The following is a 16,734-nucleotide window of genomic DNA, read 5'->3' on the forward strand; positions in this document are numbered from 1 at the left end:
AAGAAGGGAGCTGAATGCTTCTTTCTCCTCAGGGACGTGAATAAAAGCAGATTTATCTGTTAGAAATTAGAAACCCAAGAAGATCCCTCTACTGCAGAGCTTCACAAACTGGCCTCAGACGACCTGGGGATCTCCCTAGAACTAAGGCCTTGATTCAGTCTAGCTCAAGACTCTGAATTTCCTCAGGGTTCCCTCACTTGAAGTAGCAAGTGTGGGTCTGAGTGAACACTACTCTTAGGAAATGGGGCCTCCAAGCCAAGGAACTATGATCAAAGCTAACCTGCAACTGGTGACACCTTCAGAAGCCAATGTCAAACCATCCCATAGGGGAGCGGTTTTCAACCTCTTTGACACCAGGGAATGGCTTCATGGAAGACAATTTTTCCAGGGACCAGAGGAGGGGGATGGCTTCAGGATGAAACTGTTCCACCTCAGATCAACAGGCATTAGATTCTCCTAAGGAGTGCACAACCTAGATCCCTCACGTGCATAGTTCACAAGGTTCGGAGGTTCCTACAAGAATCTAATGCCGCTGCTGATCTGGCAGGATGTGGAGTTCAGGCAGTAATGCTGACTCACCTGCGCTCACCTCCTGCTATGCGGCCCAGTTCCTAACAGGCCACAGATACAGCCCAGGGGTGGGGAACCCCTGCCGTAGGACACAAAGGATATCCATTGCAAACATCCTCCTCCTCCAAGTTGGATTCAGAGACAAAAATAACAAATCACAATAAGAAACCAGTCAGCCAGCCTAACAAATGAAGAATGGATATTTCAAGAACTTGGATAACAGAACAAACTGAAGGATATTTTATAAAAAGTATTTTAAAATTTAGAGAGCTGAAGGAAGAAATAGAAATTTAAGGCAAGTAAAAAGATATGTCATAAAAAATAACAAGACACACTTTGGGAGGTCAAGGTGGGCTGATCACCTGAGGTTGAGAGTTCGAGACCAGCCTGACAACAGGGAGAAATCCCATCTCTACTAAAAACACAAAATTAGCCAGGCTTGGTGGTGCATGCCTGTAATCCCAGCTACTTGGGAGGCTGAGGCAGGAGAACCTGGGAGGTGGAGGTTGCGATGAGCCGAGATCATGCCATTTCACTCCAGCCTGGGCAACAAGAGCAAAACTCTATCTCAAAAAAAATAAAAAAAACCAAGGTGTTTTGAAAAACACCAAGAACAAGTATCAGTAATGTCCAATGTAATCATTAAGAATATGCAGGCTTCATGTGTGAACTTTACATCCTGATTCAAACAAATCAAATATAAAATTACATTGATGAAACAATCAAGGAATTTTAACAGACTGATTAAGGAATTGTTCATTTTAAGTATGAGAATGGTATTGTGGTGGAATGTCGTTTTTAAAGAGAGGTCTTAGAAAATTCAAAATATGTTTTGAAATATTTACAAACAAAATTCTATGATTCTTGGGTTTGCTTTAAAATACCCCAGTGAGGGGGAAAAGGAAGAATCCCACCTAAGGTCTTGAATCCAAGCTGAGCTATGTTTAGAAATAAACCTGGAACAGAGCTCATGAAAGATAGAGTGGAGGTGGGAAGGATGGATGTTCATTTCTCTGGTTGGCAGGTAGTACTTCACAAAGGTGAACTGGGGACTGCGTAGATGAGAAAAACATGGAAACCATCAGAAAAGTAAATCCAGCATGGCAAGGAGTAAGTCAATGAATTCAGTAAGAGATATTGTCTGTAACTGATGACCGTGTGGCACAAGGACAGCATGGTGACAAATTAAGTGTTAAGACCAAGGCATGGATAATAAGAAACAAACCCGGAATCTTGCTTCTCAAAGTATTTTTCTCTGTGAAATAGCTTGGGCAAGTAATACGTATAGTGAAGAATGTGTTTTTTCAATGTATGTCACAAGATATAGTTGTCATTATTACGGTGAAAAGGCCTGCTAAGTCTTCAAAGAAGTCAACTAATGGATATGTAAGTCCCCATATGCCACACAGTCTTCTGTTCCACCATTTCGGACAGGCCAACTGGTGAACCAAAGAAAGCTTGTAAGTCAATAAGCATAGTTTTGGCTGGAAGTGACAGAATAGAAAACAAAACAAAACAATGACTAGTAGCTTGAATAATGGGTGCAATGATTATTTTATATAACAAAGTATAAGGTAGGTTAGTGCAGATTAGCTCAGCAGCATGGCACCACTAGGAATCTAGTGGTTTTCATTGTCTATGCTGCCATCCTCAGCAAGTGGATTTTACCCTCCATGTTTTCCTCTCATGGTCATCAAACAACTACTGCCATTCCAAGCAACACATCCTCACTTCACAATATCAAAAAAATGAAAAAGTAGGGGAGGGATCAATTCTTCTCACATGTCTCTCCCTTTTCATTAGAGAGAACTATGTTTCCCAGAAACCTCTCAAACTACCCAGTAAGTATCTCAGATGGCTCTACAGAACTCCTCATACATCCATCTCTGTACAAGTCCCTGGCAAAAGGGACTAAGATTAATTTGCTTGACCCAGATCAGTTATGGTTATTCTCCAGGGCTGGAGAGGTATACTGTCTTGGAATACATTTCTCTCTCTCTCTCTTTTTTTTTTTAACTTTAAGTTCTGGGATACAAGTGAAGAACGTATAGGTTTGTTACATAGGTGTACATGTGCCATGGTGGTTTGCTGCACCTATCAACCCATCATCTAGGTTTTAAGCCCTGCATGCATTAGCTACTTGTCCTAATGCTCACCTTTGCCTTGCCCCTCACCCCAAGACTGGCCCCAGTGTGTGTTGTTCTCCTCCTTGTGTCCATGTCTGGGAACAAATTTCTAATTCCAAGATCCCTTGACATAATTGGCATTCTGTTAAACAAGAAGAGGGGCATAGCTATTGGTTAGGAAACCAACATTGTCTGCCCCTATCTAATGCTCGTTTAAACATTTGCAATTTCTAATTTTCTCTGACAAGTCCATTTAGCTGTCTAGGGTGAGGGTGAGATTGTTCTAGGGTGACAATGAGAATAAAACCTTGGATCTCTATGATAGGGACATTTCTATCTGAGCCCCAATGTGCCTTAAGCCACCTCTTAAGTGAGATTTGCATATAATCAACTTATAGCATATAAATGAAAAGAATGTCTCCAGGTGGATAGTGTCAGAAAAAATATTTTTAAAAAATAGAAAAGAATGTGCAAATTTTATAGTGGTGAAGTGACACAGACAGAATAGATTTAAATGTATTATTTTAGAATATTTTGGGGACAGATGCCAAAGTACAAATGTGATATTGCTTAAATTTTGAAGAATTGTATAGTATATCCATATTATACAACTTCTTGTATCCCTCCAATGAGATAAATTTTTTAAAAAATGAATTTAGTAGAAGTATTTCAAGTTTTGACAGCAACCCGATAACCGTCCAAATTATAATGCTTGAGAGTTAATCTAACAAGAAATGAAATTCTGGTGAGAAATCATGAGCACAATAAAGATAATCACTTTATTAAAGTAATGTGTCACAGTAGGTTTCCTGTCTTCTGCTCTCCACATGTAATCACAGGAAAGCATAATATTCAGAAACTTTCCAAAGTTGATTTAACAAGTCAAAGTTAGAGAGGTTTCAGTGTTTTTTCTTTTTGCTTTTGTTTGTGTGTGTGTGTGTGTGTGTGTGTGTTTCAGAGAAAACTCATTTGAGAACTAGAATCTACTATTAAGAAAAAACAAAATGCTTTACGCTAACTGCAGTGTCTACCTCCTTAAGAGGTGTGTGTGTGTGTGTGTGACAGTGTGTGTGTGTATGTGTTTTCATTTTGCTGTGGTCTGAATCAGATGTTTCTTCTCAAAGGTCATGGAGCCTCAAAGATAGAACAAGATTAAAATATCCTCAACATTGTCTACCCACTACTTCAATAAAAATGCCAGAGATTCCCTACTCCTTCTCAATTTGATAATCCTTATCCACAGAGAGATGACTAAGAACAATCATACAGTAAATGATTGAGAACAACCACTTGTTCTATCCCTCATGAACACTGTATGAATAAATAAAGGTAAAAATCCAAATTCTGGGGCCTGACTTTGCTATACTGTCTTTTTTGAGTCTCATCGCAAATTTAGAGTTGGCTAAATTTTCTTGCTTCGTTGAAGTATGTGAAAGTTCAAGAGTACAGCCATCTTAAGGAGATTCCACCATCTTAAAGTATCAAGCTTTTATTTCTCAGAACTGTCCATTGCTACCTGACCAAACCTCAGATGTCAGCCCCACCCATATCTTCAACAGAAAATAATGACTCTAATCTCAACATAGCTTATCCAAGCCTAGCCAGCACTTTCCTAACCCCTCCCCAATAGGAACCCCTCTTAGAACACACTTCCCCCACTGGGCCTTTTTAAAAAGCCTTAGGCTGTAAGAGAAGTTTGCTCCTGACTCTGATGGCCAGAAGCTCTTCTCAGGTTTACTCTCAATAAACCTGTCTCAACTGTTGAGCCCCCTCCTTGTCTCTCCCTTCCTTTCATCTCTCTACCCTAACAGTGTGTAATAAAGAAATAGATTTTCAGATGTAGGGGAAAATGGAACAGGTGGCCAATGTTTCTAAAGCTAGAATACATGTAGGCTGTAGATGGAGTTCAAGCAGAGGATGTCACTTGGAATGTGAGGTACTATTTGGGGAAAACTACAGGGGTACCTATGCATATGGCAGGTAGTCAAGAGCATGTGTGGAAACCCTACAGGGCATCCACAATTCCACTTCGTCAAGGTTTCACGGGTTCAGCTCTATAAAAATATAAGATGAGGAACTATGCTTTTTTTTGTTTCTCTGAAAGATTCAAATTTGGCTGTTTTCAATTATCTCTGTAGTCAAACAGCAATTAATTGTAAATTCATTCTGAATGCGTTCCCATGTGAGCACATCCATCATTTGAAACAGAAAGCTCCCTGACCATGCACAAATATTTGGAGAAATGGAAGAATGCCTTAGATGTAAAGGGTACTTTATAGTTTTGGAAAGAGTTAAAATATAAACAAAAAAATAGGAGTTGCATGTCCATCGTCTTTGATCTTCACAACATTCTTTTGTAAAAGAGGAAAGTGGGGTTGAGAATGATTCATCAGCTTTTTTCCAAGGTCATAACTAAGAAGTTTTCAAGTCAGAGACTAGACCTTCAGGCTACTCTTTAGTTTAAAGGTCTTTCAACCTCAGGTTCAATGCACTTTCTATTTTACATAATTCTGGGAGGTTGATGTTTTAACACACACATTTTGGAAAAGTGCACAGATTAAACATACAGAGCTAGAAAAATGACACCATGTGTTTTCTAAGTTGAATTGCCCAACTCCCAGGTAAGGGGGCCAAGTGGGCAAGAGCCCTTCTGTCTCTCTCTTTATCTCTCTGTAATTTAATCTCTTATCTCCCTTTTGCTGTTAATTTTTCAAAGAAAAACAGTAACATTTAACTGAATTTCTGCATGTGCATATTAATATTCAGGAAGACAATGATCTGTGTTCACTTTAAAGTGGTGAGTGTTACCATTTGTTTTGTTTGGAATGTCTATACCTTACCTCATCTCATCAGAGTGAGACCCAGACTGAAGTCCTATGTCTTTGGAGACTTTTCTATTTAAAAAAAATAAACATAGAAAACCTGTAATTAAAAGTTTATGTTTTCATTAAAGAAATACTTAAAGAAGTAAACCTCCAAAACTCCAAAAGAGGTGACAATCAGTAATTTTTAAATGATGTTGATGTTAAGACTCTATTTTAGGCATAAACTGGTTGCTAAATGGTAAAACATTTAGAAAAGTTACAATCCCACTTTGGTCTTCTTATTTCACATTTTTTTCGAGGATTAGGTTCATTAATTAAGTGTTTCATACACTGTTACAGATTTTGTGCTCAAACAAAAGAGAGTTTCAATGAAAACTGCTTTACAATCATGCAAATTTCCTTCATTTCATATTCATAAACCTTACACCCAACAGAGCCTATTTCACAGTGTCAGGGACACGTCCCAAGGGTGACTAGTTAAAAAAAAAAGGAAATGACAGATTCGCCAAGCCTTCAAATGGAAATTTTAACATAAAATAAAGACACATCTTGAAATTATTTAGGAAGGCAAATTAGTCCTTCAAAAGGCACAAGCAAATATTGGGATATCTTCTCCGAGAGTAGAGAGCACACCACACCTCACCTTGGTAAAGACAATGATGTAAACTGACCTCAGGACCCAAAAACAAATTGTTAAAAGGTGAGCCTAGACTCTTCTTGAAAGGTTCCTTTACCTTTTATAAGGGGACAACGTGCTCCATCTGTGCAGAGAACAGCAGGGTAACTACATGCTCCTTGATGTGCAGCCAGACAGGTACCTGTGCTTTGTTAAGGATGCTGAAATCTCGGGAAAGCTGGAGGATTGAGGACAAGTTTCAGGAATGCCGAGAAGCAGAGGTGGTTCATCGTGGGTTAGGGCACAACAGACTGTGTTAAGGACTACTGTGAGCTATGCCACAAGTCATTGATAACTAGACAAAAATCATTTACCTGCTTACAATAAATTATATGCATTCAAGGTTATCCCTACAAAAAGTTATCTCACTCTTGTTCATTCAGTTTGCTTTCTAAATAGGCACAGAAATGGGTGGAACAACAGCTAGCTCCCTGGATGTTTCTGTATTTGGGAAACTACTATCCCTGCTGCTGGAACTATGTGCATGCACACAAGTGCACACACAGGCAAGCACGCACAGAACATTCTACAGCCCAGGCCAAGCTCCTTTGAGACAATGAAGTGCAAGGTAGCCACCTGCACAGAATAAAGCCTTAATTAAAGGAGGAGGAAGAGAAAGAAGAGAAAAAGTCTCAATGGTGTAATTTAATAAAGCCAAGGGACCCACTGCTTTCATTGCCCCTCTCAGGTGGAAGTACACAGACTCATTTCTAAACTTCGAATAAGCAGTAAGTAGTCTTAGCGAACCCTAGGACTTGAAGATGGATGGGAAGAGAGTAAAGGTAAAACATTCCAAAGACAACACAGGGCTGAGGGAAGAGGGGAGAGGAGAGAGATAAAGGCTTTTCATAGGGCTGACTCTACAGGAGGAAGAGGCTGGAGGAGCAAGGTATTAGAGCAGGGTGCTAGAGAAACAGAGTGTGACCTAGGGAATAACGGGCACGCTGTGCAGAACTGATAGTAGAATCTTCCATATCCCATTAAGAGAACAAGGAGAGGGGTGGTCATCTTTATTGGAATAAAAATATGCAGACAAGAGGCCCTTCAAATTATAAAAGAAAAATTTGGACAAACAGAATCTTAAGGAGGCCAATAATTGAGAAAAAGGAAGAGGAAATGAGCAATCTAAAACATCAAAAGATGTAGGAAAAGATGAAACAAAAACACTAAGAAACCAGATCCGTGCATGCATTTTTAGCTGAAATACAGACAGGATAAAAGGCACGAACCAGCTGCACACCACTTACAAGAAACACTTAAAACAACATGAAAAAAGGCAATGAGCAAAGAGATAGTAGACAAATGTAAGCCAAAAGGAAGTAATCCGTTTAGGATTTTTAAATGAGTTTCTCATTCTTTTGTATAATACAACAATGTTTGTTTTTGTCGTATTTTGTTATAAATATAATTGATTAAAACGAGGACTCTAGGATACTGACACAAAGATATGACAAAGTGTGATTCTCCGATCTGGGAACTTGTGAAAAATGGAATTTCTAAGACCCTACTCCAAACCTTACAATCATAGACTTCAACATGAGGCCAGTAACCTGTTTTTAATAAGCCCTCCTGGCAATTCTGTTCATTTTAGGGTTTACATAAGCCTATCGATGTACTAGTGGCTTTGGTAGCCTAAGCTCAGCCCTCTGCCAAAGCAGGATGCTGTGTTGGCTCCAGTGAGGGAAAACATGGCAGGGTCTGATGGACAGGAAGGAAATGGTAAAGAAACGTGATGGCATGTGGATAAGCCACATCTGCGATAGCTCCAGAACAAACTTTAAGAGTTTTAGCAAGAGAGAGAAACAGAAGAACACACGACACACACACACACACACACACACACACACACACACACACACACACACACAGAAATTTCACCGGCTTAAGAAAGTTGCATAATACTTTGGTTCAAACAGTCTTGGATTTGAATCCAAGCTCTGTCATTTCTAAGTTGGAATGGCATAAAGTGAGTGAATGAAATTCTTTAAACTTCAGTTCCTTCATCTGTAAAATGGAGAAAATAAGCTTATCTCAGGAAGTTTTTGTGAGAATCAGATGAACTAAAGTAATAAAGTCTTTAGCATATCATTAGTACTTACAGCCTCAACAAGTGGTAGTTGTTATTTTAATAATAAACCTGATGGCAGCTACTCTAAACTTAGCTTCTCTAAGTGCTTCGTAGGTTTTGATTTTATAATCTTCAAAATAATCTTATGAGGCGTATACCATTACCATTGCCTTTTTACAGGTGAGAGAACTGAGGCATAGAAACACTGACTGAAAGTTAACAGCTGGTAAGTAGCAGAGCCTAGATCTAATTCAAGCAGGCTGGCCCTGAAGCCTGTGCTGTATGCCTCTCTAGGATGATGTTAATGAAAATATATGACTCCTCTTATTATTAGGACCACTCAAGATGTTTAAACTCTACATTTCCACTGTGCTTTCTACCTGTATATCATTGGAGCTCCGTGCAGAAATAGAGGACATGCCCAGCTAGTGGGGAAATAAACCAGTAATATCAGAGTCAGATTTCTTCCAGTAATACGAAAGATTTGGCCCCACGAATTGTCCTTTTATTTATGGTTTATTCTGCCAATGCTGTGGCACACATTTGTCCTTATTTCTGCATAAAATACTCAACAGTGCATGTTGTTCTATACCCTCTACCACCTATATGAGAAGGATGATCCCACCCTTCAAATCTCTCATGCCGAGGTTCTTAATTGCCTCTTAGCATTGCTCTTCCATGGTACTAACCTTGCAAAAACTCATACTTGAGTAAATTCTTCACCCTGCCTATACTAGTGCCATTGAGAATTGGTGGAAAATGACACAACTATTATGGGACTATTCATAAAAAGCACTCAGCACACTTGCAATCACATGGTGAGTGCACAAGAGAAAATTCAAGCTATTATGATTATTAGTCTATTTTCTTTCACTCTTAATAATGACTGTTGTAGATATTCTCTGTTCTCCTCCAGGCAAATGAACCCTGGAACTCCCTCAGCTTCTTGCCACTAAACCAACAGGCTAACTTGCATCCATATCTACAATTGTGATTTCCCTCACTTTGAGGGGCAGATGTTCCTTTTCCTACTATTAACTTTCTATGGGCATTCAGCAATTCTGGACCCCTCCTGCCTTTTCAGGACCTCCTTCATTTAGTCATTCTTTCCTGTTCCTATAGCTTCAATCTTTTTCTCGAAAATATTTTCTACAGTCAGCAGAAAAATGTTCTAGGATGTCACCCCCACTCACCCTTCAACCCATTGAAAACTGGCTTTTAGTCTCTAACACCCTCCTGTAATTGGTCTTACCAAAGTCACCAATTTTTAGACAATGTCATTATGTAGTCCAGGAATTATCTTAAAGAAATTCTCCCCAAAATGGAAAACACAATGAACACGAGACATTCATTGGAAACTCTTTTATGCAAAAAGTTAAAAGTAAACGAGATGTCCACAGTCAAGAGAATGTTAAATTATAGTGCATCTACCTGATTGAAAACTATGCAATTTTAAAATTGATAATTATAAGTCCATATGGCAATACATAAAAATCCTTCTTCAGCTAACTTTAATAAGAAGGAACAAAGTTTTTATAAGTACATTATGATTGCAATAATGGAAGATGGTTTGAATGAAAAACAAAAGGAAGAGAATCCACGAATATCAAAAATACTGCATTTGGTTTAATGTTTGAGTGTTTAAATTATGATTGATATTTTTCCTAGTATTTGCCAAACTTTTTGTAATGTTGTGACATTGTTTTCATAATTAAAAAAAAAAACACCTTTTTTCATGAACCAAAGTTATGCCATATCAGTAAACCTGCGAAGTTTTGCAGCCTTTCTCACATTTAATGAATATATTGAGGAACTATGTATCTTTAGCCTGAAGATGGCTGAAGGGTAAATAATTTTTTCATTTTCGGCTGATCTCTTAAGCTTCTTCTGTTTGCAGAACACTCTATTAAACTTGGAACTAGTCAAAAAGTGAATTGAAGTTGACTTTGATTGACATAAATACCATATTTATCTTCTCAGATATGTAATCAGGAGGCAGCTATCTGGCCACACTTGATTACTAACATATCTAAGGCTAATGTAATATCAACTTTATCATCTTGAGTATTAGAGATAAAATCTGAAGACCCTCAGAGAGAGGATGCCTTACTTACCTTTCCCTCATCTTTTACAAAAAGGCTGTAATGCATTTTTTCATTAATTAATATCAGAGCAAATTTGAAGAATAAATGAATTACATTCATCACTTTAATTGAAGAAGTCTTTTTTAAAAATTATGTGCCTCATGCGGAATTAGCAGTATTCTGATCAATAAGCAGTTAAGAGGGGTCAAAAGGATTGACTACTCTAAATATCACACCAATTGAAAATAAATACACAGAAATAAATAAAGTGGTCCTCTGTAACTCGTAGCCTTGCTTCCCAGAACATAATTTTTATACCGGCTTACTATTGCATTCAGCCTTTCTTTGTCTCCAAGTCTTATTTCATGCATGTTCCCCAGACGGATGAATTATAGGACAAAGTCCCTCTCAGAAGGTCACATTCCTGGGATGTTGTCCTTCCTTTTCCACATAAACCTATAAAAAGGAGAATACAAATATTATTTACTACTATCTAAGGTCTGTCATTATGATCTGACTTTATAAAACAAATATCAAGTCTAGATTAATACTGTCGGGGTGTGGTAGACAGTGTGAGGGGTAAACATTGGTAAATCAGCTTTTGCTCTGCAGTTTTTCAAATTACATTCATCCAGTAAATGTTCTTATTTTTTCCAGCTTCTCCAGTTTGCAGTGTCTCCAGTTCACCTCTACTCCCATAGCACCCCACTGCTACAACAGGTATGATTTCATATTCATCCACTATGTTGACAACAGATAAAAGTTTGAGAACTTCCAAATTAAAAGACCAGAAGAATATAGCTTCCTTACACAAAGCCTGGAGATTTGCAGGCACCAATGAGATAGCACTATGTGTGTAAGGTGTGGTATCATAAAAGGAGAGTCTAAAATAGTCTGAGGAAGATCCAGATCAGATTAGGCTGTGACTAATATGAGACCATAGATACCTGTTTCTTTCAAAACTTGCCCTGTTAAAATCACCTATTGTATATTTGTTTCATTCTGGGAAGTAGTAGACTGGTGAAGCCGATAAAGAAGTTTGTTGAAAGGATATTAGAGAATTACAGAAGATCTGAGAAGGCTGAGATTCCAAAATAGGTGCCATGCATTCTGCAAAGATACATAAATTGTCCAAAAGTAGTTGTATGGGTTATCTCCTACTTCTGCCACCACGAACTAGGTGCTAAAGTTGGCACAGCCACCAGGGACATGACTCTCCTCCCATCACTATGGTCACCAGCACTAGGACCACTTCTGTGCCAGAGACTTGAAAGTGTCCAAGAACATTTCATGGCTCTACTGAACCCTCACCTGGAGAGTAGATTCACATTCCTCACCTCCCAACCCGAGGCTTGGGTAAATGCATCTGATTTATAGAGCCATAGTGCATCCTACCTGTACACACTACCTTAGGGCACACAAATAAAGCAATACTCCAGTGATAGAAAAGGTGTTTAAAGGCTGCTGGAAAGCAGAGTGCATAACAAAAACAATTTCAACATTTTACTGTCATTTACCTGTGTTAGTCATTTACTTAATGAAACACTTGTTTTGCTTAAAAGAGAAAAGGTAAGCAGAAAACTGATAAAGGTCTTTAAATTCACCTACTTGGGAAGGTGCCAGTTGCCCTGAGAACAACTACTGTTTGTTCTATACTGTATATAAAGACTATACACAACTCTTAATAGTTAAAAAGAACTATGTCCATCAATGATGGACTGGATTAAGAAAATGTGGCACATATACACCACGGAGTACTATGCAGCCATAAAAAAGGATGAGTTTGTGTCCTTTGTAAGGACATGGATGCAGCTAGAAACCATCATTCTCAGCAAACTATTTCAAGAACAGAAAACCAAACACTGCATGTTCTCACTCATAGGTGGGGATTGAACAATGAGATCACTTGGACACAGGAAGGGGAACATCACACACCGGGGCCTATTGCGGGGCGGAGGGAGGGGGGAGGGATAGCATTAGGAGATATACCTAATGTAAATGAAGAGTTAATGGGTGCAGCACACCAACATGGCACATGTATACATATGTAACAAACCTGCACATTGTGCCCATGTACCCTAGAACATAAAGTATAATTTAAAAAAAAAAGAACTATACTGAGTTGTTATGTTATGCTAAATGGTGCAAAGTAATGTGTAGACATGATTTTACTTAACGCTTATATAACCACATCAGTTGTTTACAGATAGGACTCAAAGAAGTTGGGTGACTTGCCCAAGGTCACACACCAAGGATGAAACAAAGCCAGGATTTCCACCCAGCATGAGGCCTGGCAGGTGTTCAGTATTTCACCCAAACCACCACCCCCATCTAGGGACCTTTTGGGGGTTAGCAATACTGCATCAAGGGAAACCACCAGCTACAAACTCCATGCTGCAGCCACACTGAGTTGTCCAAGCAAAGTGAAGAGGAACAAGAAGAAACACAAATTCAGAAAAGCAGCATCCAAAGAGGTGATTCCAGTCTAGTTGCAAGATGAACCTGCCAATTTCCAAATTACATATGTTGGAGCAGTGCTCTTCAAATTTATTTTGCTCAAGTATCTCCTAAAATAATTTGAATAACAATATATCCCCTTTGACATTTCCTAAATTGATATCTACAATTTTTTCATTGTAAGTTTAAATAGCTGAAAAGCATGCAATTTCTCCTACATTGTAAATACTGATATTTCAAAATAGAAATCGCATCAATTTTAAATGTATCCAATGGAAACTACATACATACAATGTGATACATCCCATCATCTATTTTAAAAAGACATTAAGAAGCTACTCTTTCCCAGTTTACCTTTTCCTTTTCTCCTTGAATTTGTATTTTACTTCCCTTATACAATTTAATTGTAATAAAATATATTTAATTCTTCAAAGTCTTTTGTTAATCTCTTATCATGTTTCTCTATGCTAAAAAAGTATTGTGTTTATTAATTGAAACTTGTTTATTTTAATCCCCAAATCTCTAATATTTAACAAAAAAATCTGAATTAAGTTATATTTTAGTAGTAACAAGTGATTAAAACTACATAAATATATAAATAGATTTAAAATATTGATACATCATTACTAAGTACATCTAAGATTTTACTGGAAGTCCATGCATCCTTAATGCAATAAATGGAAATTTTGAAAAAAAGTTCATGCTTCTTGACATCAGGTTGCTAGAATGGAACTTGGCTATCTGAAATTTAATGGTTTAAAGTGGAACATATGGGCTTTTACTTTCAAATTTGCTCCTCTGGTCCTTACATTTTCTATTTCCTTTAGTGGACCTTTCAGTTACCTGCCTTAGAGTTACCCAGAGTGTGTGTTCCTCTCTCATCATTATCCACCTACTTCCAATCAGCTTTCAAGTTCCATCCTTTCCGAGTCTATGCTGTATTTTTTTCTCTTCTGTTACCTTATATCTACCACTACGCTGGATTGCATTGGTAGCTATTAATTGGGCTTCTGCTTTCCTTTCTTCTTCCCCAGCTAATCCATGTGAAATATTGCTACCAAGTCAGTCCTGCTGGCTCAAGCAAGTTTGGGTTTTGTGCCTATCCTGCTTTAAAACCTTCTATCATCCCTCATTTCCTTAAAAATTCCTGCCGAGTGCATTAGCTTAGAACTACTCACTCAAGGCTGGGCGTGGTGGCTCATGCCTGTAATCCCAACACTTTGGGAGGCCGAGGCGGGTGGATCACCTGAAGTCAGGAGCTCGAGACCAGCTGGACATGGTGGCAGATGCCTGTAGTCCCAGCGACTCGGGAAACTGAGTGGGGAGAATCAATGGAACCTGGGCAGTGGAGGTTAGAGACCAAGATCGCACCACTGCACTCCAGCCTGGGTGATAAAGCGAAACTCTGTATCAAACAAAAAAAATTAAAAAATGAGAAGAAGAAGAACTACTCACTCAAGGCCAACCACAATCTGACATTAATCTTCCTTTCTGTACTTATTTTCTGCTATTAGTATGTGAGCAAATGTATGTCCATGCTTCTCAAACTCAGGTCACGTACATCCAGGGATGGGGGCCACTCCCATGATACAAAACTGTGGCATTTTCCTGAAAATAATTTAAGACTCTTTATCTGAAAACAAATGTACTTGTATTATGGAATAAAATGCACACTTTGTAAAAATGTTTTAAAGGTCCAGATTTAAAGAAATGTAAACCTCACAGCAGTTCTCTGGTTACACTACCAAGTTCCTGTTGACTATTAGTACACACCAGAGGGGGTTTTAAGAAGCACTATTGTGTGAAAGTTCCTTGCTCAGCTCATATCAACTATGGTGAATATTATTGTTTAACTGCCTTTCATTTCTTGTGCAGCTCTCACCCTCCCGGCGTACACTCTGTCCCTTCCTGCCTCCTCCGAATGTGCCTCTGCTGTTGCTTCCCAAAAAAGACCTGTCCCCCTGAAGACACATTCTGAAATCCCATCTATCTTTCAAAGCTGGCTCAGATTTAAGGCTTTTCTATCAGGGTTCTGTTAATCACGTATACTCCCCTCTCACCCTTCCTAAGAAATAATCCTTGATTTCTTCCTCTTGGGGGACACATATTATTTCATCCTGTTAAAGGAATCTTAAGCATTAACATGCTTGAAAGCAAGATCTGTATCTAAATAAAGTCCCTTTCCCTGCTCCTCCAATCATGCCTAGTAGAATAGGTGCTCAATAAATAAGTAGTTGAATGACAGAATGATGGAGTAAAGCATCCCTTTGTGTCCAGGTATTATCACCAAATTACTATTTCTTTGTTTTACAAACCTATGATTGTTTTGAGACCATATAAAATGTATGTTCACCTCGGCTGGGCGCGGTGGCTCACACCTGTAATCCCAGCACTTTGGGAGGCCAGGGCGGGCAGATCACGAGGTCAGGAGATCGAGACCATCCTGGCTAAGATGGTGAAATCCCATCTCTACTAAAAATACAAAAAAAAATAGCCGGGCATGGTGGCAGGTGCCTGCAGTCCCAGCTACTCGGGAGGCTGAGGCAGGAGAATGGTGTGACCCCCGGTAGGCAGAGCTTGCAGTGAGCAGAGATCGGGCTACTGCACTCCAGCCTGGGCGACAAAGCGAGACTCCGTGTCAAAAAAAAAAAATATATATATATATATATATATATATATGTTCGCCTCTACTCATAGAAGCAGACCATGGTCCATTCTGAATCACTGAAAAGTGACTCTCATGGTACGATTTGAAATTTAGTTATAAACAAGAAGACTCTTCCAAATGTTCTCATAGGTCAACAATTATAGAGCTAGATGTCCCATTTCAATTGCCAATATTTTACCCATCAAAGGAAAACATTAAGCTTTCAATGGCATTTTTAAAAGGTGGCTATACCTAATATAAACAAAATATTAAAATATTTACTAAAGCTTGAGTCTTATACATGGATAAAGGAGAACATTAATGTAGAGCGTCTTTGCAGCACAGCTGCTAGGTCATTTCAGAAAATATGGGTCTGACAGATGGAGAGAAACTAGAATTAAACCTGCAGGTATTTCATGTTCTTTCTCAAGTCATGTTTATTTTAATTAAATTAGGGAAAAGAGAGTCTCATTTCTTAAAAGGAGAAGTCTTAAAGGACTTTCATCTCCCTACCATTTCTTTCCCTAGAGAATTCTGAATGGGGCAGGGTGAGGTGGGGGAGGAGAAAGCCTGTGGCATTTTATGATTGGAATGAATAACTTTCAAAGGGAATGATACATTTCTTTTTCCAGAAATGTTTAACAGATTATGCTGTATAAGCTGTTAAGGTAAAGAGTCTTCAATTTGGAGGTAAAACGCAAAGAGAGAAACATAAAACCAAATTAGGTATCAAACTAATTAGAATCAATTAGTTCTTGCCAATAAATCCTGTATTTGTGTCTGGTTCACTATAACCACATGTTATTTTTAAAAGGGAATTATCTAATTATCCAGCAAGATATGAATTTATAGACACTTTGACCCACTTGTGAAAAATGGATTTATAGACATCCATTTCGTCTGCTGTCCGGAAACTTAATCTTACCAATCCAAAGTACATTCAGTTTCTTCTAGTTTTAATTCCATTCCATCTAGGTAAATATGCTGTCAATTCAATATTTCTCCTCCACATTATTCTTTCTGTCCTGGCAGGATATATAGGATTATATATCCTGTAGAATATATAATCTACATTTCCCATGTCCTGGTGCTCTCATAAATAATCATTGTCATCAATAATCACTTTTGTAATACTTCAGGAACTGTTTAAATTATTTTTTAAATTGTCTGTCCATTTTAAAGATTAGGAAACTAAAGGACAGAGAGATTAAGTGGCACATCAGATCTCATAGCCGGTAAGAATGTAAACTTCGGCACTAGGCTAGATGCCTTTGATTCCCC

General features: G+C 38.4%; 1 long non-coding RNA gene across 1 annotated transcript in view; it reads right to left on the minus strand.

Annotated features, from left to right (window-relative positions):
• Positions 1-9,612: 9,612 nt before the first annotated feature.
• LOC123569111 (uncharacterized) overlaps positions 9,613-16,734 on the minus strand; it is a 42,814-nt gene continuing 35,692 nt past the window's right edge. The window contains exon 5 of the long non-coding RNA XR_010581613.1: positions 9,613-10,805. This is a non-coding gene — a long non-coding RNA (uncharacterized lncRNA). The remainder of the gene's footprint in view (positions 10,806-16,734) is intronic.

This window comes from Macaca fascicularis, chromosome 15, assembly GCF_037993035.2.
Source record: "Macaca fascicularis isolate 582-1 chromosome 15, T2T-MFA8v1.1".
Taxonomy (NCBI): Eukaryota; Metazoa; Chordata; class Mammalia; order Primates; family Cercopithecidae; genus Macaca; species Macaca fascicularis.